At 41.1% G+C, this 13072-nt stretch overlaps 1 long non-coding RNA gene across 1 annotated transcript; it reads right to left on the minus strand.

The window, feature by feature from the left end:
* Positions 1 to 8933: 8933 nt before the first annotated feature.
* On the minus strand, positions 8934 to 12510 carry LOC123393704. The gene is made up of 2 exons (XR_006608517.1): positions 12358 to 12510; positions 8934 to 9879 (listed from the first exon to the last, which is right to left on the minus strand). It is a non-coding gene; the product is annotated as an uncharacterized LOC123393704 (long non-coding RNA).
* Positions 12511 to 13072: the final 562 nt, after the last annotated feature.

Genomic DNA, 13072 nt, shown 5'->3' on the forward strand with positions numbered 1-13072 from the left:
AAAAATCTATCAAAACGTCAACTGCAGACAGAGAAGAGCAGAGGACAGAGGCCTCAGGAGCCACAGCATGCTTTTGGAGATGGCTGGAGAATAAATTCAATGTTGTAAGTTACAGTGGAGATGGGAGTTGGCATATGGGAGTCGAAGCCTAGGTATAAAATAGCGGGTTGGAGGATCTGGGCAGCAGAAAGAGAAACGTGTGCTGCTTGGAAGCAGGGTAACAGGGTTACATGAACAGTAACATTAATGCTAGTGAAGTTAATCACAGTAACTCTAGGGAAGTTTTTTTTTAGTATAAACATTGGATGATGCTTGAAGGTGTGCAGGGAAAGGCAAACAGACGTTAGAGAAAGAGGTTTAAGTACAAAAGCAAACTGCAGTCTTTCTCTGTAATATGTTAGCTATACTGACCTAAGAGCATTCATCAAATTGTCCAAATGTGGTTATGTTAGCAGAAATTCGGATAAGTTAAACTAGATGCAGTCTAGTCTCAGAATATGTTCAGGTCAGTGATAAAGAATAAAGTGTTTTTCATATTAGTCAGCATATAATATCCATGAGCAGAGGAATTGACAATTAATGACTAATATGAAGTAAGTTGTAGGGCAGTTAAAATCCAGGGTTAATCTGTTCTAAAGAATACCTGGGCGGTTTCATCCATATTGCTGTTTGGCCCTTCAGTAAATGGAATCTGGGTGTCTTTGAAGTTTATAAATCAAAGTGACTTTGAAAAGACCTTCTTTGAAATAATTGAAAAAATACTGGCTTTTTAAATTTTTCTTTTCTCTTGGAATTTGCATACTTGTCTCAGAGTAATGAAATTTAATCTAAAGTTAAAGGCAGCCACTTACATTTTGTTAAACTGTTAAGTTTAAGAAAATATTTCTTGGAGTGGTGATTTAAATGTGGCTGAAAACTTTACAAGAAGATAATCAGTTACATAGTGTTTTCCTTTCCTTTCTTTTCTTCCTTCCTTCCTTCCTTCCTTCCTTCCTTCCTCTTTCTTTCTTTCTTTCTTTCTTTCTTTCTTTCTTTCTTTCTTTCTTTCTTTCTTCCTGAGAAGGAATAGAAAACCCTGAGAGAAACAAAGTAGAAAACCATTTCTGTTTCTGATCAAAGAGAAGAAGATCAAGATGTCTATGTCAAGTGTGATTTAAAAGACTTTGCCCTTGTTTACGCTGAAGAGGAGGAAGGCTGGTGAGGAGCTGGGAATTGAGGTTAGAAGCAAGGCCAGGGGGCTTGGAAATGGGGTCACCCCCGCGGGAGGCTGGTCCAAAGATCAGAGTGTGTGTGGGTGTCTAGATGAAAATGGAGAAGGAGATGGCACCTAGAAAAAGTCTGCACGAGCTCCCTAAGCTGGTCTGATATTGTTCTTTTGTACGAAACCGTCTCTGAAGCCCACACTTTGTCTTCACGGCAGCCCCCCATTGAAGAGCTAAAGACCAGCACGCTTGCCAAAGCCAGCATCTCTTTGTAGTTGCCAAAGAAACATTCTTTCTTCCAGTAGGAATGTAGTTTCTTTTAGATGCAGCATTAGGTTTTTTCTCTAAAACCTTTCTTACTAAGCTTAATTTTGCTCTCCATTCTGGGAAAAGGCCCCGCAGAAAGGAATGATTTCGCTGGGTTCTGTGCAGACTCATTCACAGACTCTTCCTCTGGGGCTGGAAAGTTGGTTGGAGTAAAACTGTGGGGGAAACCTGAGGCATATGTGCTGCTTCCCTGGTCCTGCGATGTTCTCAGGTGAATCATGGGGCTGAGATGGGCTGCCTGGGGGAATTCCAATGCCGTCATGAATCAGAAGGGAAAGACATTTTCTACAGAGAACTTTCATCTATGGATTTAGCAAATCCACTAGCCTTTCCAAAGAGTTTGGTTTGCTTTAGAGAACTAGGATATTTTGGGAAAACTGAAGAACAGCTTGGAGAGGAAAGATAGTGAAATTGTTAGGGGCATTGGCTCTGGGGCCAGGTTGACTCCCAGAGCCACCACTGGCCAGCTGGATGACCTTGGGCAAAGGGCTGAGTCTTCTGTGCCTCATTTCTTCATTCACTAAACAGAGATGATGATAATGTGACAAGACCTATCTCATGGTGTAGCATATGATAACACTAAAACATTAATAGTATTGTTTTATCAACATAAGGTTGTGTTGATAATATGATGATATCATAATAATGCTCATAAGGTTGTACTGATTAAATGCGTTGGCCCACGGAAGGGGCTTAGAACCGCCCTTGACACATATGAAGTACTTCGTAATTTATTTTTTTAATTTTAAAACTTTTTTCTTTTAAGATTTTAAAGTAATCTCTACATCCAGTGTGGTTCGAACTGACAACCCTGAGATCGAGATCCACGTGTTCTATCCACCTAACCAGACAGGCACTCCACTTTTTAATTTAGTTGTTGTTATTATTAAATGATGGATTCAATATGAGAGACTGATCCAATATTTTATGTTTTCTGAAACATGCGGGTTGTAATTTGAGGTCAAATTTGTCTATACAGTCTCCCTCTTCCTCAATATTTCCCTTGTTTTATAGAAACCAAATCATACTTTTCTTCCATGAAAATGGCACCAATGTTGTTTACTTACCATCTGGATTGCGTCCCATATTTTTGTTCTGGTGCCAAGAAGAACTGAAGATCTTTGACTGACGACTTCAATATAGTTCCGTTGATTTTCATTCTGTGAGTTGTTGTTGCTCCCTCCACTGAGACAGCCCTGTGAGTGCTTTATTTTTTATTCTTTTAAATGACATTTCAGTGAGTCATTTGCTAATTTTTTTTTTTTTAAGAATGTCTTTTTTGGAACTAGAACACAAAGCTTGCTGACTTCTAAGCATTCAAAATTATAAATAAGGTGACTAAAGTCAGTGACAGAAAAATCTGAAGGGAATTATTTATACTCTGTCTTCCACGAAAATGCTGAGGACGACCCATTTGCTTGAAAAGAACTTGACAACTGGGCTTCTTTTTCATTTCTCATAGTATGTTTCTAGTGGTAGGAATTCACAGACACATTATTCATTCACTCAATTTATTTATTATAAAAACTGTGTTGGGTGTCTACTTCGTGTAAGGCAAGACACTGTCCCTAGGTACTAGAGGTACAAAAATAGGTGAAATATGTGTGTGTTCCTTTAGGAGCTAACCGTGTCGTGGAAGAGATGACATGAGGAAACCTAGGACATGTGACAGTTCCGTGAGGGCATAGCAGAAGGATAAGGAGAATCCCATAAAGTTTTGGAGGACAGAAACAGCAACTCCAATGGTATTTCAGTTGGTTATCGAAGGACAGGTAGAATTTAGACAATAGGGGAAACTGGCAAAGGTAAATGTGGAGAGATGAGAAAGGGTAGGGGGCATTTTTAGGGAAAAACATATCATCCAGTGCCCCAGGGCTACAGAAAAAGGCTGAGCAAGCCGACGAGGTGCCCAAGTTAAAAGGAGCACGCACACTAGTGGGTAGAACAGATAAGATCCAAGCAAAGAAATGAGAAAATACTAATAAACAGAATAATTAAGTGACTACTGACAGTGTTGGTAGGAGAAGTTAGTTTAGAGAGGATGGGACAGGGAAGACTTGCCTGAAGAGGGGAAATTTGATATGAGACCAGAATAACTAAAAGCCTTTTGAAGGCCTAGGGAGAGGGAACTACAAGGGTATTGATAAAACAGGCTCATCTGGTGACCAGAGGCCGGTGTGGCCAAAGGGTCCCGACCAGTGGTGAAGGTGCCAGTTGAGGTCAGAGACACAGGCAGGCCCGATCTCATGAGATCTTAAAGGTAATGGCAACTATTTTGAATTTTATGCTGAATGTTCATGCAGAGGAGGGATGACTGAACTCCGTTTGAGGAAGAACACCAAGGCTGCTGTGTGGAGAAGGGCTGTGGAGTGTGGAGGGTCAAGACGGAGATTCGGGAAGTCTCCTGGAGTCTACGGCAGCAAACAGGCAACAGCTGGCGCTGCCTCAGCCTGGGGTGGTAGCAGGGACATGGGAGCTAATTCGGGAAGGACTGGGAGTCACAGACGGCCGGGCTCTGCGTTCTCCTGGTTGGAGAATTTGAAATTTATTCTGGAGGTAGAAAGAAGATTAAAATTATTTATGGATCTCGAGTTTTCCAGTGTCTTTGCTTTGTTGTTTCCTGTGCAAGATACGTTTTTCAACACACACCAGTGACTGAGCAGCACATTACACAATAACCATTAGTATGGTGCCCTACTGATTTGACAGATGAGTGGGCCCTAGAAAGCTGTCCACTTAACAGTTGTCATGGAAGCAGACCTTGAGAACATCTTCAGAAAGACAGAATAGAGACACAGTTGTGTTTTTAACATAATGGGTCTGTATTATACTACGAACAGTGGTCAATAATAACAAACTAAAGTTTGGGTGGTCTCCCAGATGCTCCCCGAATACCCAACAAAAATGTTTATAAGATCACAGGAAGTGTAACTGGTGGGGAGCTTTGAGGAATGGGGAAAACTGAAAGCGTATCTCCACCTAAAAGTGAGCAGTCATTCCTCAGTCGTGGCGTTGCGGATAGTCTAGTTCTCTTAACGGAAGAATCTGGAAATTCCTTAATTTTAAAAAGATAAAAATTAATTAAAAGAAATTAATGCACTGTGCAAGCCCAAGTAAAATGTGCATGTGGCTGTGTTTCCGGCTGGGGGTGGGGCATCCTTTGTAACTGAAGTGAAGGCTCCGCCCGCAGCCCCCAAGAGGTCCTGCTCTGGCTTGTGTACGACGAAGTGATGAAGCCCCGTGACTCAGGACTTTGGACTCTGACACCCAATGGGGAGGAAAACGGAGGAGAAGCCTCTGAGAGTTGCGTGAGCTGCTGGACGGGAAGAGGAGGTGGAAGAGCGCAGGGAGGCTCGGTGCGGCGGCTGCTGCGTCTGAGGGCCGTGGCCCGGGACACCAGACACACTGCGCGCACTGTCACGGGTCCGCCAGGAGCGTCGTGATTCGATGACATTCAGCCTGTTTCCTCTCCGCTCACAGACCCCACCTGCCTGTCCTTCCAGACGCCGTAGGAAATCGAAGGGGTTATGCCATCTTGAAGTGATGGAGACCCTTAGGTTCTGACTTCATTGTCAAGAATTACAGATAAAAGCTTATTTTCAACTTTTTAAAAATTAGTATTCCAATTAAAATTTCTTCTTCAGGGGCGCCTGGGTGGCTCAGTCGGTTAACTGTCTGCCTTCAGCTGGGGTCATGATCTCAGGGTCCTGGGATCCCGGCCTGCAACAGGCTCCCTGCTCAGTGGGGGGCTGCTTCCCCCTCTCTTCCCCCTCCTCAGGCTCTCTGGTGTTCTCTCTCTCTCTCTCTCTCTGTGGAAAATCCATAAATAAAATCTTTAAAAAAATAAAATTTCTTCTTCAATTAAACTGGGTTCCTCATTAGCCTTCTGGTGTACACGGCTGGACCACTCCAGTTCTTACTGGCTTTCCCATTAGCTGTATATGGTCCTAATGGACAATATTTAGAAATATTTCAGTCAGATAGTCTTTTGTGGCTTCTTTGCATTGTTATAATATTTGGCAAGAATGAATTAAATTTTTTCATGTATTGATCTTATCTTCTCAAGTAATGAGTAGTTTTTTTTTAAGATTTTATTTATTTATTTGACAGACAGAGATCACAAGTAGGCAGAGAGGCAGGCAGAGAGAGAGGGGGAAGCAGGCTCCCTGCTGAGCAGAGCCCGATGTGGGGCTCGATCCCAGGACCCTGAGATCATGACTTGAGCTGAAGGCAGAGACTTAACCCACTGAGCCACCCAGGCACCCCAGTAATGAGTAATTTTGAAAGCTGAAAATCTTAGCTGATCTTTCTTGTACCCACCAGTTTCATATGGTACCTTTTTACCTTATAGGTAACCCCCTCCAAAAATGTTTCCTATGTACATGATAACAAAATACTGAGGCAAAGAGCAGAAAATCAAACTTAGTCAAACACAGACTGTCCATATGAAATAAGAAAAGCAACTTTGATTGATTTCCCCTGCCCCCAGATTGAGAACAGATTATTTAAAAACTTAATTGAGGGGCACTTGGGTGGCTCAGTTGGTTAAACATCTGACTTCCACTCAGGTTATGATCTCATGGTTCTGGGACCAAGCCCCTGGGATTAAGCCCTCATTGGGCTCTTCGCTCAACGGGGAGTCTGTTTCTTTCTCCCCACGACCTTCTGCCTCTCCCTCTGCTAGTGCTTTTTATCTCTCTCTCAAATAAATAAATAAAATATTAAAAAAATAAATAAAAAACTGATGACTATGGAGCCCTAGAACACCTCTATCCAAAGCGGAAGCTGGTAACACTTCATAAAGCTGGAATTCACCCAAGCCATTTAATTAGCAAGTATTTAATGAGAATTTCTTTTTTCTTGCCAACCAATATTTAGAATTGTAGCTGCTTTGTGGCTCAGTGTCTACCATGGTTACAACATGACCATTTTGAATCAAGGATCGTGAGAGAAAGGCATAGCCAAGGAAATCTGTGATTGCAAAACACATTAGAGAAAAAGAACATTGTCTTTCTTTCCCCACATTATGTTGCTGGCTAATAAAGAATTGCCTTGCAATCTGGTTAAAGAAGATATAAAAAACTTTGGTGGGTACTTGAAGCTAAATCTTAATAGGACATAGAAAATAGGATGGAATTTCAACATGAAGCAATACACCGAGTGCCACTCACTCTCTCAAGGTTCCACGCTGAAGCATTTACTGCAGATTACCAAATATTTGTCAGGGATTATCTATGCTTAAGGGTCTGGGCACCTTGGGAGACATAAAGGAAAAGAGAAGAGAAAAATCTGTGCCTTTAAGGTCTTCCAAATTTAGTGGAGAAGACTCCCTGCGTAAGGAGTAAATAGTATACTACGGTATAGTGTAATGTCAGTAAATACACAGTGAGGAAATGGAGAGGTGTTAATCTACCTGAGGAGGTCTGGGAGAGCCCTGTAGAATACTGAGAATTTGAGGAGAGCTGGCGTGACGTGACGGGTATCCCCAGGAAGGATGTGGCAGGAGAAGGCTTCGAGGGGAAGAGAAACAAATGAGCGAAGGTGCAGGGGTAGGAGGGTGTTGTGTGCCTGTAAGGACTGTGGGTCATCCTGAATGGCTGAAGGAAGGGATTTCTGCCAGTGGTGTGTGGGTGGCAAACAGGTGGAAATGTGTGAGGGAGTTTAGAGGAGAACAAGCCTCTCCCACGTAGAAGAGAACTTCTGGTGAGAACCATATTTTATTTTTTTTTATCGCTTAATAGCAACAAGTACTTAAGGTTCTTATTACTTTTTATAACCTTGGTATTTACATGAGTGCCTAGAAAACGAGGTCCTTCAAAACGTTGACTCTGGTAAGCATGTATGGTTTTAAAAGCCAAGTGAGGACGTTTGGGTATGGTTCAATATGCAACGAGAAGCCTTTAAAACTTTGTGAGAGAAGATGTGACCTACATGATCAGAGCTGTCCTGTCTGAAGGCAACATAAAAAGTGGTAGGAAGATCAAGTTGGAGAGAGCGAAAGCTCAAGACAGACAGATATGTCAGCAGTTGTCACAAAACTCTAGGCCGTGGGAGTAGAACAAAGAAATGAACTCAAGTAGATATGGCAATAGTTGGAAGTAGAGAAGGCAGAAAATGGAAGTGAGGGCGTCAGAGTTGCCTACCAAACTTGGGTTCCTTAAAAATCATTCCACAATTTGCCACTTGACTTTAATTGATCTTTTATTGATGAAGTCCAGCATAAAATGTTAGTCTTCGGAAACAAAAGCTGGACAAAACCAAGAGCTTGAGATTATCCCCAAATTATCATGGCTGATAAAAACTTTTGAGGAGTCTCCAAGGAAGGAGCCATTCAAGAAAAGAGGACAGGCTCCAAAGGAAGAGTAGGGGTGAGTGAGCACATTGGATCCTGTCACAGTTATCAGATAAGGGATAAAAGTGTCAGTTATGCCTCAGAGATTTCATTTAATGATTCGGGGTGCCTGGGATATGATAAGCTCATGGAGCTGGTGTAAAGGTTATTAAGGCATTTCATTAAAGCATTCCTCTAGCTGGGGATTGTGGTGATGAGGAGGAATATATTGTCTGCTTTGGGGGAATCCTGCTTTTTTCTCGACTTGAAAAATTTTATATGAAATCAATAAAATGTACCCAATAATAAATTGTTTTCCTCTACTGAGGAAATAATTTGGCTGCTGTCTTCAGCTCTGTGTATATGAACTGAAAGAATGTGTACTGTAGCTAGTCAGATTGGGAATGGTTTTCAAAATAATAAATAGAAAGAAACCCAGGGCTTTACCAAGTATTTCACATTTACCAAAGATTTCACATTTGTTCATGAAATGATAAAATTTCAAGAAGGCATCTTCTGACAGCCTTTGAAGATTGTGTGGAATAATTCAGTATCCACAGGTGAGCTACTATTTAAGGAAATTGCCACAAATGTCAACCATGGAGGCATCAGAACAATAATACCAATTACCTATGGAGAGTCAGAACCCAGTGATGTCAGAACAAAGGAGTTATGGAATTTGCCACTTACAAGGTGCTTAAAAAAAAAAAAAGGATGGATGAAACTCTATGTATGAGAAGCATCACAGAGGACTTCCAAAATGAAATATGCCATAGCAAAGTAGCAAGAATTTTTTTTAACACCTAGAGAGCACTGTCTGTTCCCAAGACCCTGGTGTTTGTAGCAGTAAAACCCAAACAGAGAGATGAGGCCATTCTTTCTGGGACTGAATATTAGGAAGACTGTGGAGGACAAACGGACATAACGCAAGAATCGGTATTCATTAGATAAAAGGTGTTCATTAGCGGATAAAGAAGAGTTCATCCAAATGACTTATTGAACATCTACTTTGTCAAATATTACAATAATAGAAAAAACCAAAAAAGACAAATGTACTTTCCAAGAGTCATTGGTTATAATGAAGTCTTTATTGGTTAGAGAAAGGATTATTCTTTGGCAAATCGGGTTGGGTTGAGTTGGGATGGTTTTCAATCCTTTTTCTTTCCTGCTTTTCTCCCTTCTCTTTCCCTTTTCTCCTCTTTCAGTTCTTCTCTTGTTCTGTACCTGCCCCATGTGTTTTTCCAGACCTTTTCTTCTTAGAGGAACGTGAGAGGAAAAGTTAATTCACCCCCATGACACTGGTTATCAACTCTGGCTCATGTGACTATCCCAAGTGTAGACAGGGTGGGGAGGATGCTCCCAGAGATCCTGACTGAGCTTTTCCTGTGTGGGGTGTGGACATTTATGGCTTGGATGCAGGCACCATTAAGAACCAATGGTCTCCAAACATTCTCCCTTAAATGCCCAAACATAATTTTGAAAAATTCTGTTTCACTTTGCACATTTTAAAGTTGACATCCAAAGTGTTTCAATGTAAGTTGATTTATTTTTTTAAAGATTTATTTATCTATTTGAGAAAGAGTGCAAGCAGGGGATAGGACAGAGGGAGAGGGATACTCTCAAGCAGACTCCCCGCTCACTGCAGAGCCCAATAAGGGGCTTTACCACAGGACCCTGAGGTTACAACCGGAGCCAAAAGCGAGTCAGATGCTCAATGGACAGTACCACTTAGGTGCCCCCACCTCCAACGTAAGTCTAAATAGTAGCCTCAAATAATATAATTTTCTCCATCTTAGAAATACTATTTTAAAATAAAGGCAATAAATTATAACATGAGTCCAATGAAACCAAAGACTATGGGCTTTGATACCTGTTTACCATCATCCATTTAAGAAACAGATGAATAAGCCATCTTTTAGCAGTTGGAAATTTCAAATCTTTCCTTTGCTTCCTCGAACTCTGACTTTCATCCTGTTTCTCTCATGGACGTTTAGGTTCACTGAGTACTTCATATTTCCTCTGCAACAAGAAAATAGCGTCAACTGAAATTTAACATTTAAAAAAATTTGAGTAAGTTCCCAAGTTAAAATTATTGCTTGCCACTGAATTACCTTTAAAAGTACTGTTAGCTTGGAGGTGACAAATATATTACAAATTTTGATAATTATTAAACATAAAATATCATTTTATTGGAAATGAATTTTTAATGTGATATATGAAGCTTTAAAAAGTCAGTTCAGTATCCCTTAACGTATAACACTTAGTGACAAAATGAAACAGGATTCAGCCCAGTAACACACCATTTGTCAGTTTAATAGATGCAAATGCTGACAAACCTTGTTCATGTAAAGAGATTGGTATTGGAAAGAATTTTGTTATGACAATGTCACTCAATTTTCTTTATATTCTCAATTGTATGCAAAAATTAAGTACTTAGGGATTTCTTCTTAAAAATATTTAAAAATATCAGTGAAAAACTGGGTTGATTCTTCCTTCAATTTTGTTGGAAGCAAAAAACTACCCGAGTTAGTTTAACTTGGGAAAGAATTTCTTATTCATTCACTGAACATTCCACTTTCTCTGCACCAACACCAAACTAATTCAGTTAGATATCCGCTGAATGCCATCCCCGGAAATGTACCATTGTAATATTTGTGATGGGTGAGAAGCACAATCGATCGATCTATCCATTTATTTATTTTTAAGACTTTATTTATCTATTTAGGAGAGAGAGAGAGAGAGCATGAGACAGAGAGAGCATGAGAGGGGGAAGTCAGAGGGAAACACAGACGTCCCTGCTGAGCGGGACTCGATCCCTAGACTCCAGGAGCCTGACTTGGGCTGAAGGCAGTCGCTCAACTGAGCCATCCAGGTGCCAATCTGTCCATTTATTTATTTATAAGTGAAAAGAAGTGAAAAAGATACTTAAGGAAAATATGGTTAACTGGAAGATATTAACTCTTGGAGGTAATGAATAACTTGTGAATGGGAATGTTTTCTGGCCAGAATCTCTCAGACCCTTTGTTCTAGGCAACCACAAATCCTATCTACTTCTTTTTGACTTGCTTGGTTGGTGTTTGAAAAGTTTCTGTGAGTCTTACTAAAGTAGAGTTACTAAATCAAATATGTCAACTCTCAGTGTTACTTAATCGAAATGTAATGCAGACAACATATTTAATTTTCCATGTTCTATAGTTGCACAAAAAAGGAAAAAGAAAAAAAAGGTGAAATTAATTTTGATGTATTTTATTTAACCCAACATACCATAATATTATCATTTCAACATGATGTCAATATAAAAATTGTTAACGATATATTTTACATTCTTATTTTGTTCTGAGTCTTTGAAATCCAGTGCGTCTTTCATAGTTAGTTGCAAAACATCTCAATTAGCACCAGTCACATTTCATATGCTCAATAACCACATGTTCCTAGTGGCCACCATATGGGCAGCCTGGCTACAGATGATTGGAAAGTCAACCCTGTGCCTTCTCTAGTACTGTGTTGTAGATGTAAAGCCAGTTCTTTAAAAGTAGGAAGAGATGCAAACTCATTAATTTTCATTTTGCTAAATGACGCTTCTTACCCCATCTCACACTCCCTGTGAAATCTGGCACTTCACTGAAGTTCTAATTAACTACTGATTTTTGCAGCGCGCATCACTTCTTGGCAAACGTGTATGGTGTAGTACTTATCACACTCCTAAATTACATTTGAAGTAGAATAATCAAGTCTATTTTTCATTAGAAAACTGATTCCCTCTAGCTTTTTATTAGATGCATTGGCTCTCTGTAAACTGCAAAAATCAATAATTTTATAAGATATTCAAGCAATAGACTCAGTTTGGGTTGAGATCTACCTCTCGTCCCCATTTCCATGAGGATCGGGGGACCCTCTTGTTCCTCCCACTTCTCCTCCACTCCCACTCCTCACCTCTGCCCTGCTTTCCTCCCTTTCTGCCAGCAGGTCCCCAATTTGAATTCAGGCTCCAATGTACCTAGTTTCAGTGGATGAATAGTGATTGGTGAAACATCTGGCTTTCCTTTGCCAGTGACTGGGACAGCAGCTTTCAAACTTTAGCATGAACCAAATCACTTGTTATGACCCAGAATCTCAGACTATAACTTTGGGATTTCTGATTAGTAGGTATGGGATGGGCCCTGAGATTTTGTGTTTTTCAGTTTCCAGGCGGTGCCAGTGCTGCTGGTCTGAAGACCACAGTTTGAGAAACACTGGCGTAGGGTATGGGCCTGTGATCCGTTTTGGCCAATGAGCTCTAAGGACACCTGGAAGGGTTGGCCTTCCTGCTAAGCAACCATCAGGTGAAAAAGCATGATTTCTTCCCTTTCTCCTCCAACCCTTGCTTTCTTCCGCGGATGCTGTCACGTATGGTCAAGGTTGCTGGAGCTTGCCATCTTGTGACAATAAGAAGAAAACAAAAGAATGTCAGAGATGCCTTCCCACATTCTGACATTATGAAGCCCCCGAAACACCTACCTCCATGGTCTTGTTAAGTAGAATAATTTAAAAATCCTTATTGTTGGGTGCTGGGTGTCTCCGTTGGTTAAGTGACTGCCTTCCGCTCAGGTTGTGATCCGGGGGTCCTGGGATCGAGTCCCACGTTGGGCTCCTGGTTCCGTAGGGAGCCTGCTTCTCTCTGCCTCATTCTCTCTCTCCGCCTGCGTCTCTCATGAATAAATAAATAAAATCTTTGTTTAAATTTTTAAGTCTTTATTGTCTAGCCACCCTCTGTCTTGTTTTCTGACGCATGCAATGGCCACTCTCAGGCCACTGTGCCATCCACCGCGTGACTGAGCGACGGCACGGACCCGCAGTGATGTCATCACAGAATCGTGGCGCTAAAACCGTGATGCCTTTCTTGAAACAATACATCTTTTCTTTGGTAAACCTGCCATATCTGGTAACAGTTTCTCAGGGCTAAGGGGTCACAGGCAGCTATGTCGACCGAGTGTCTCTCTGTGTAGGCTGGCTCTCAGCAAGCTGAAACGCTTTATCTAGAGTGCTGTTTCATGGATTAAAGTCCGAGTATGGGAGACATCCTAAACAAGTTTGCCGAAGATTTGCAGCTAGGAAGGTTAAAGGATGTGTGGGATGTCCAGAATTTTCTGGCGCGAGGCAAAGATGACTTGTTCCAGGTGGCTTCAGAAGAAAAAAAAAAAGATACTGATGCACTGAATTTAATAAAGAACCA

This window comes from Mustela putorius, unplaced genomic scaffold, assembly GCF_011764305.1.
Source record: "Mustela putorius furo isolate JIRA1106 unplaced genomic scaffold, ASM1176430v1.1 tig00000992_pilon_pilon_pilon, whole genome shotgun sequence".
Lineage (NCBI taxonomy): Eukaryota > Metazoa > Chordata > Mammalia > Carnivora > Mustelidae > Mustela > Mustela putorius.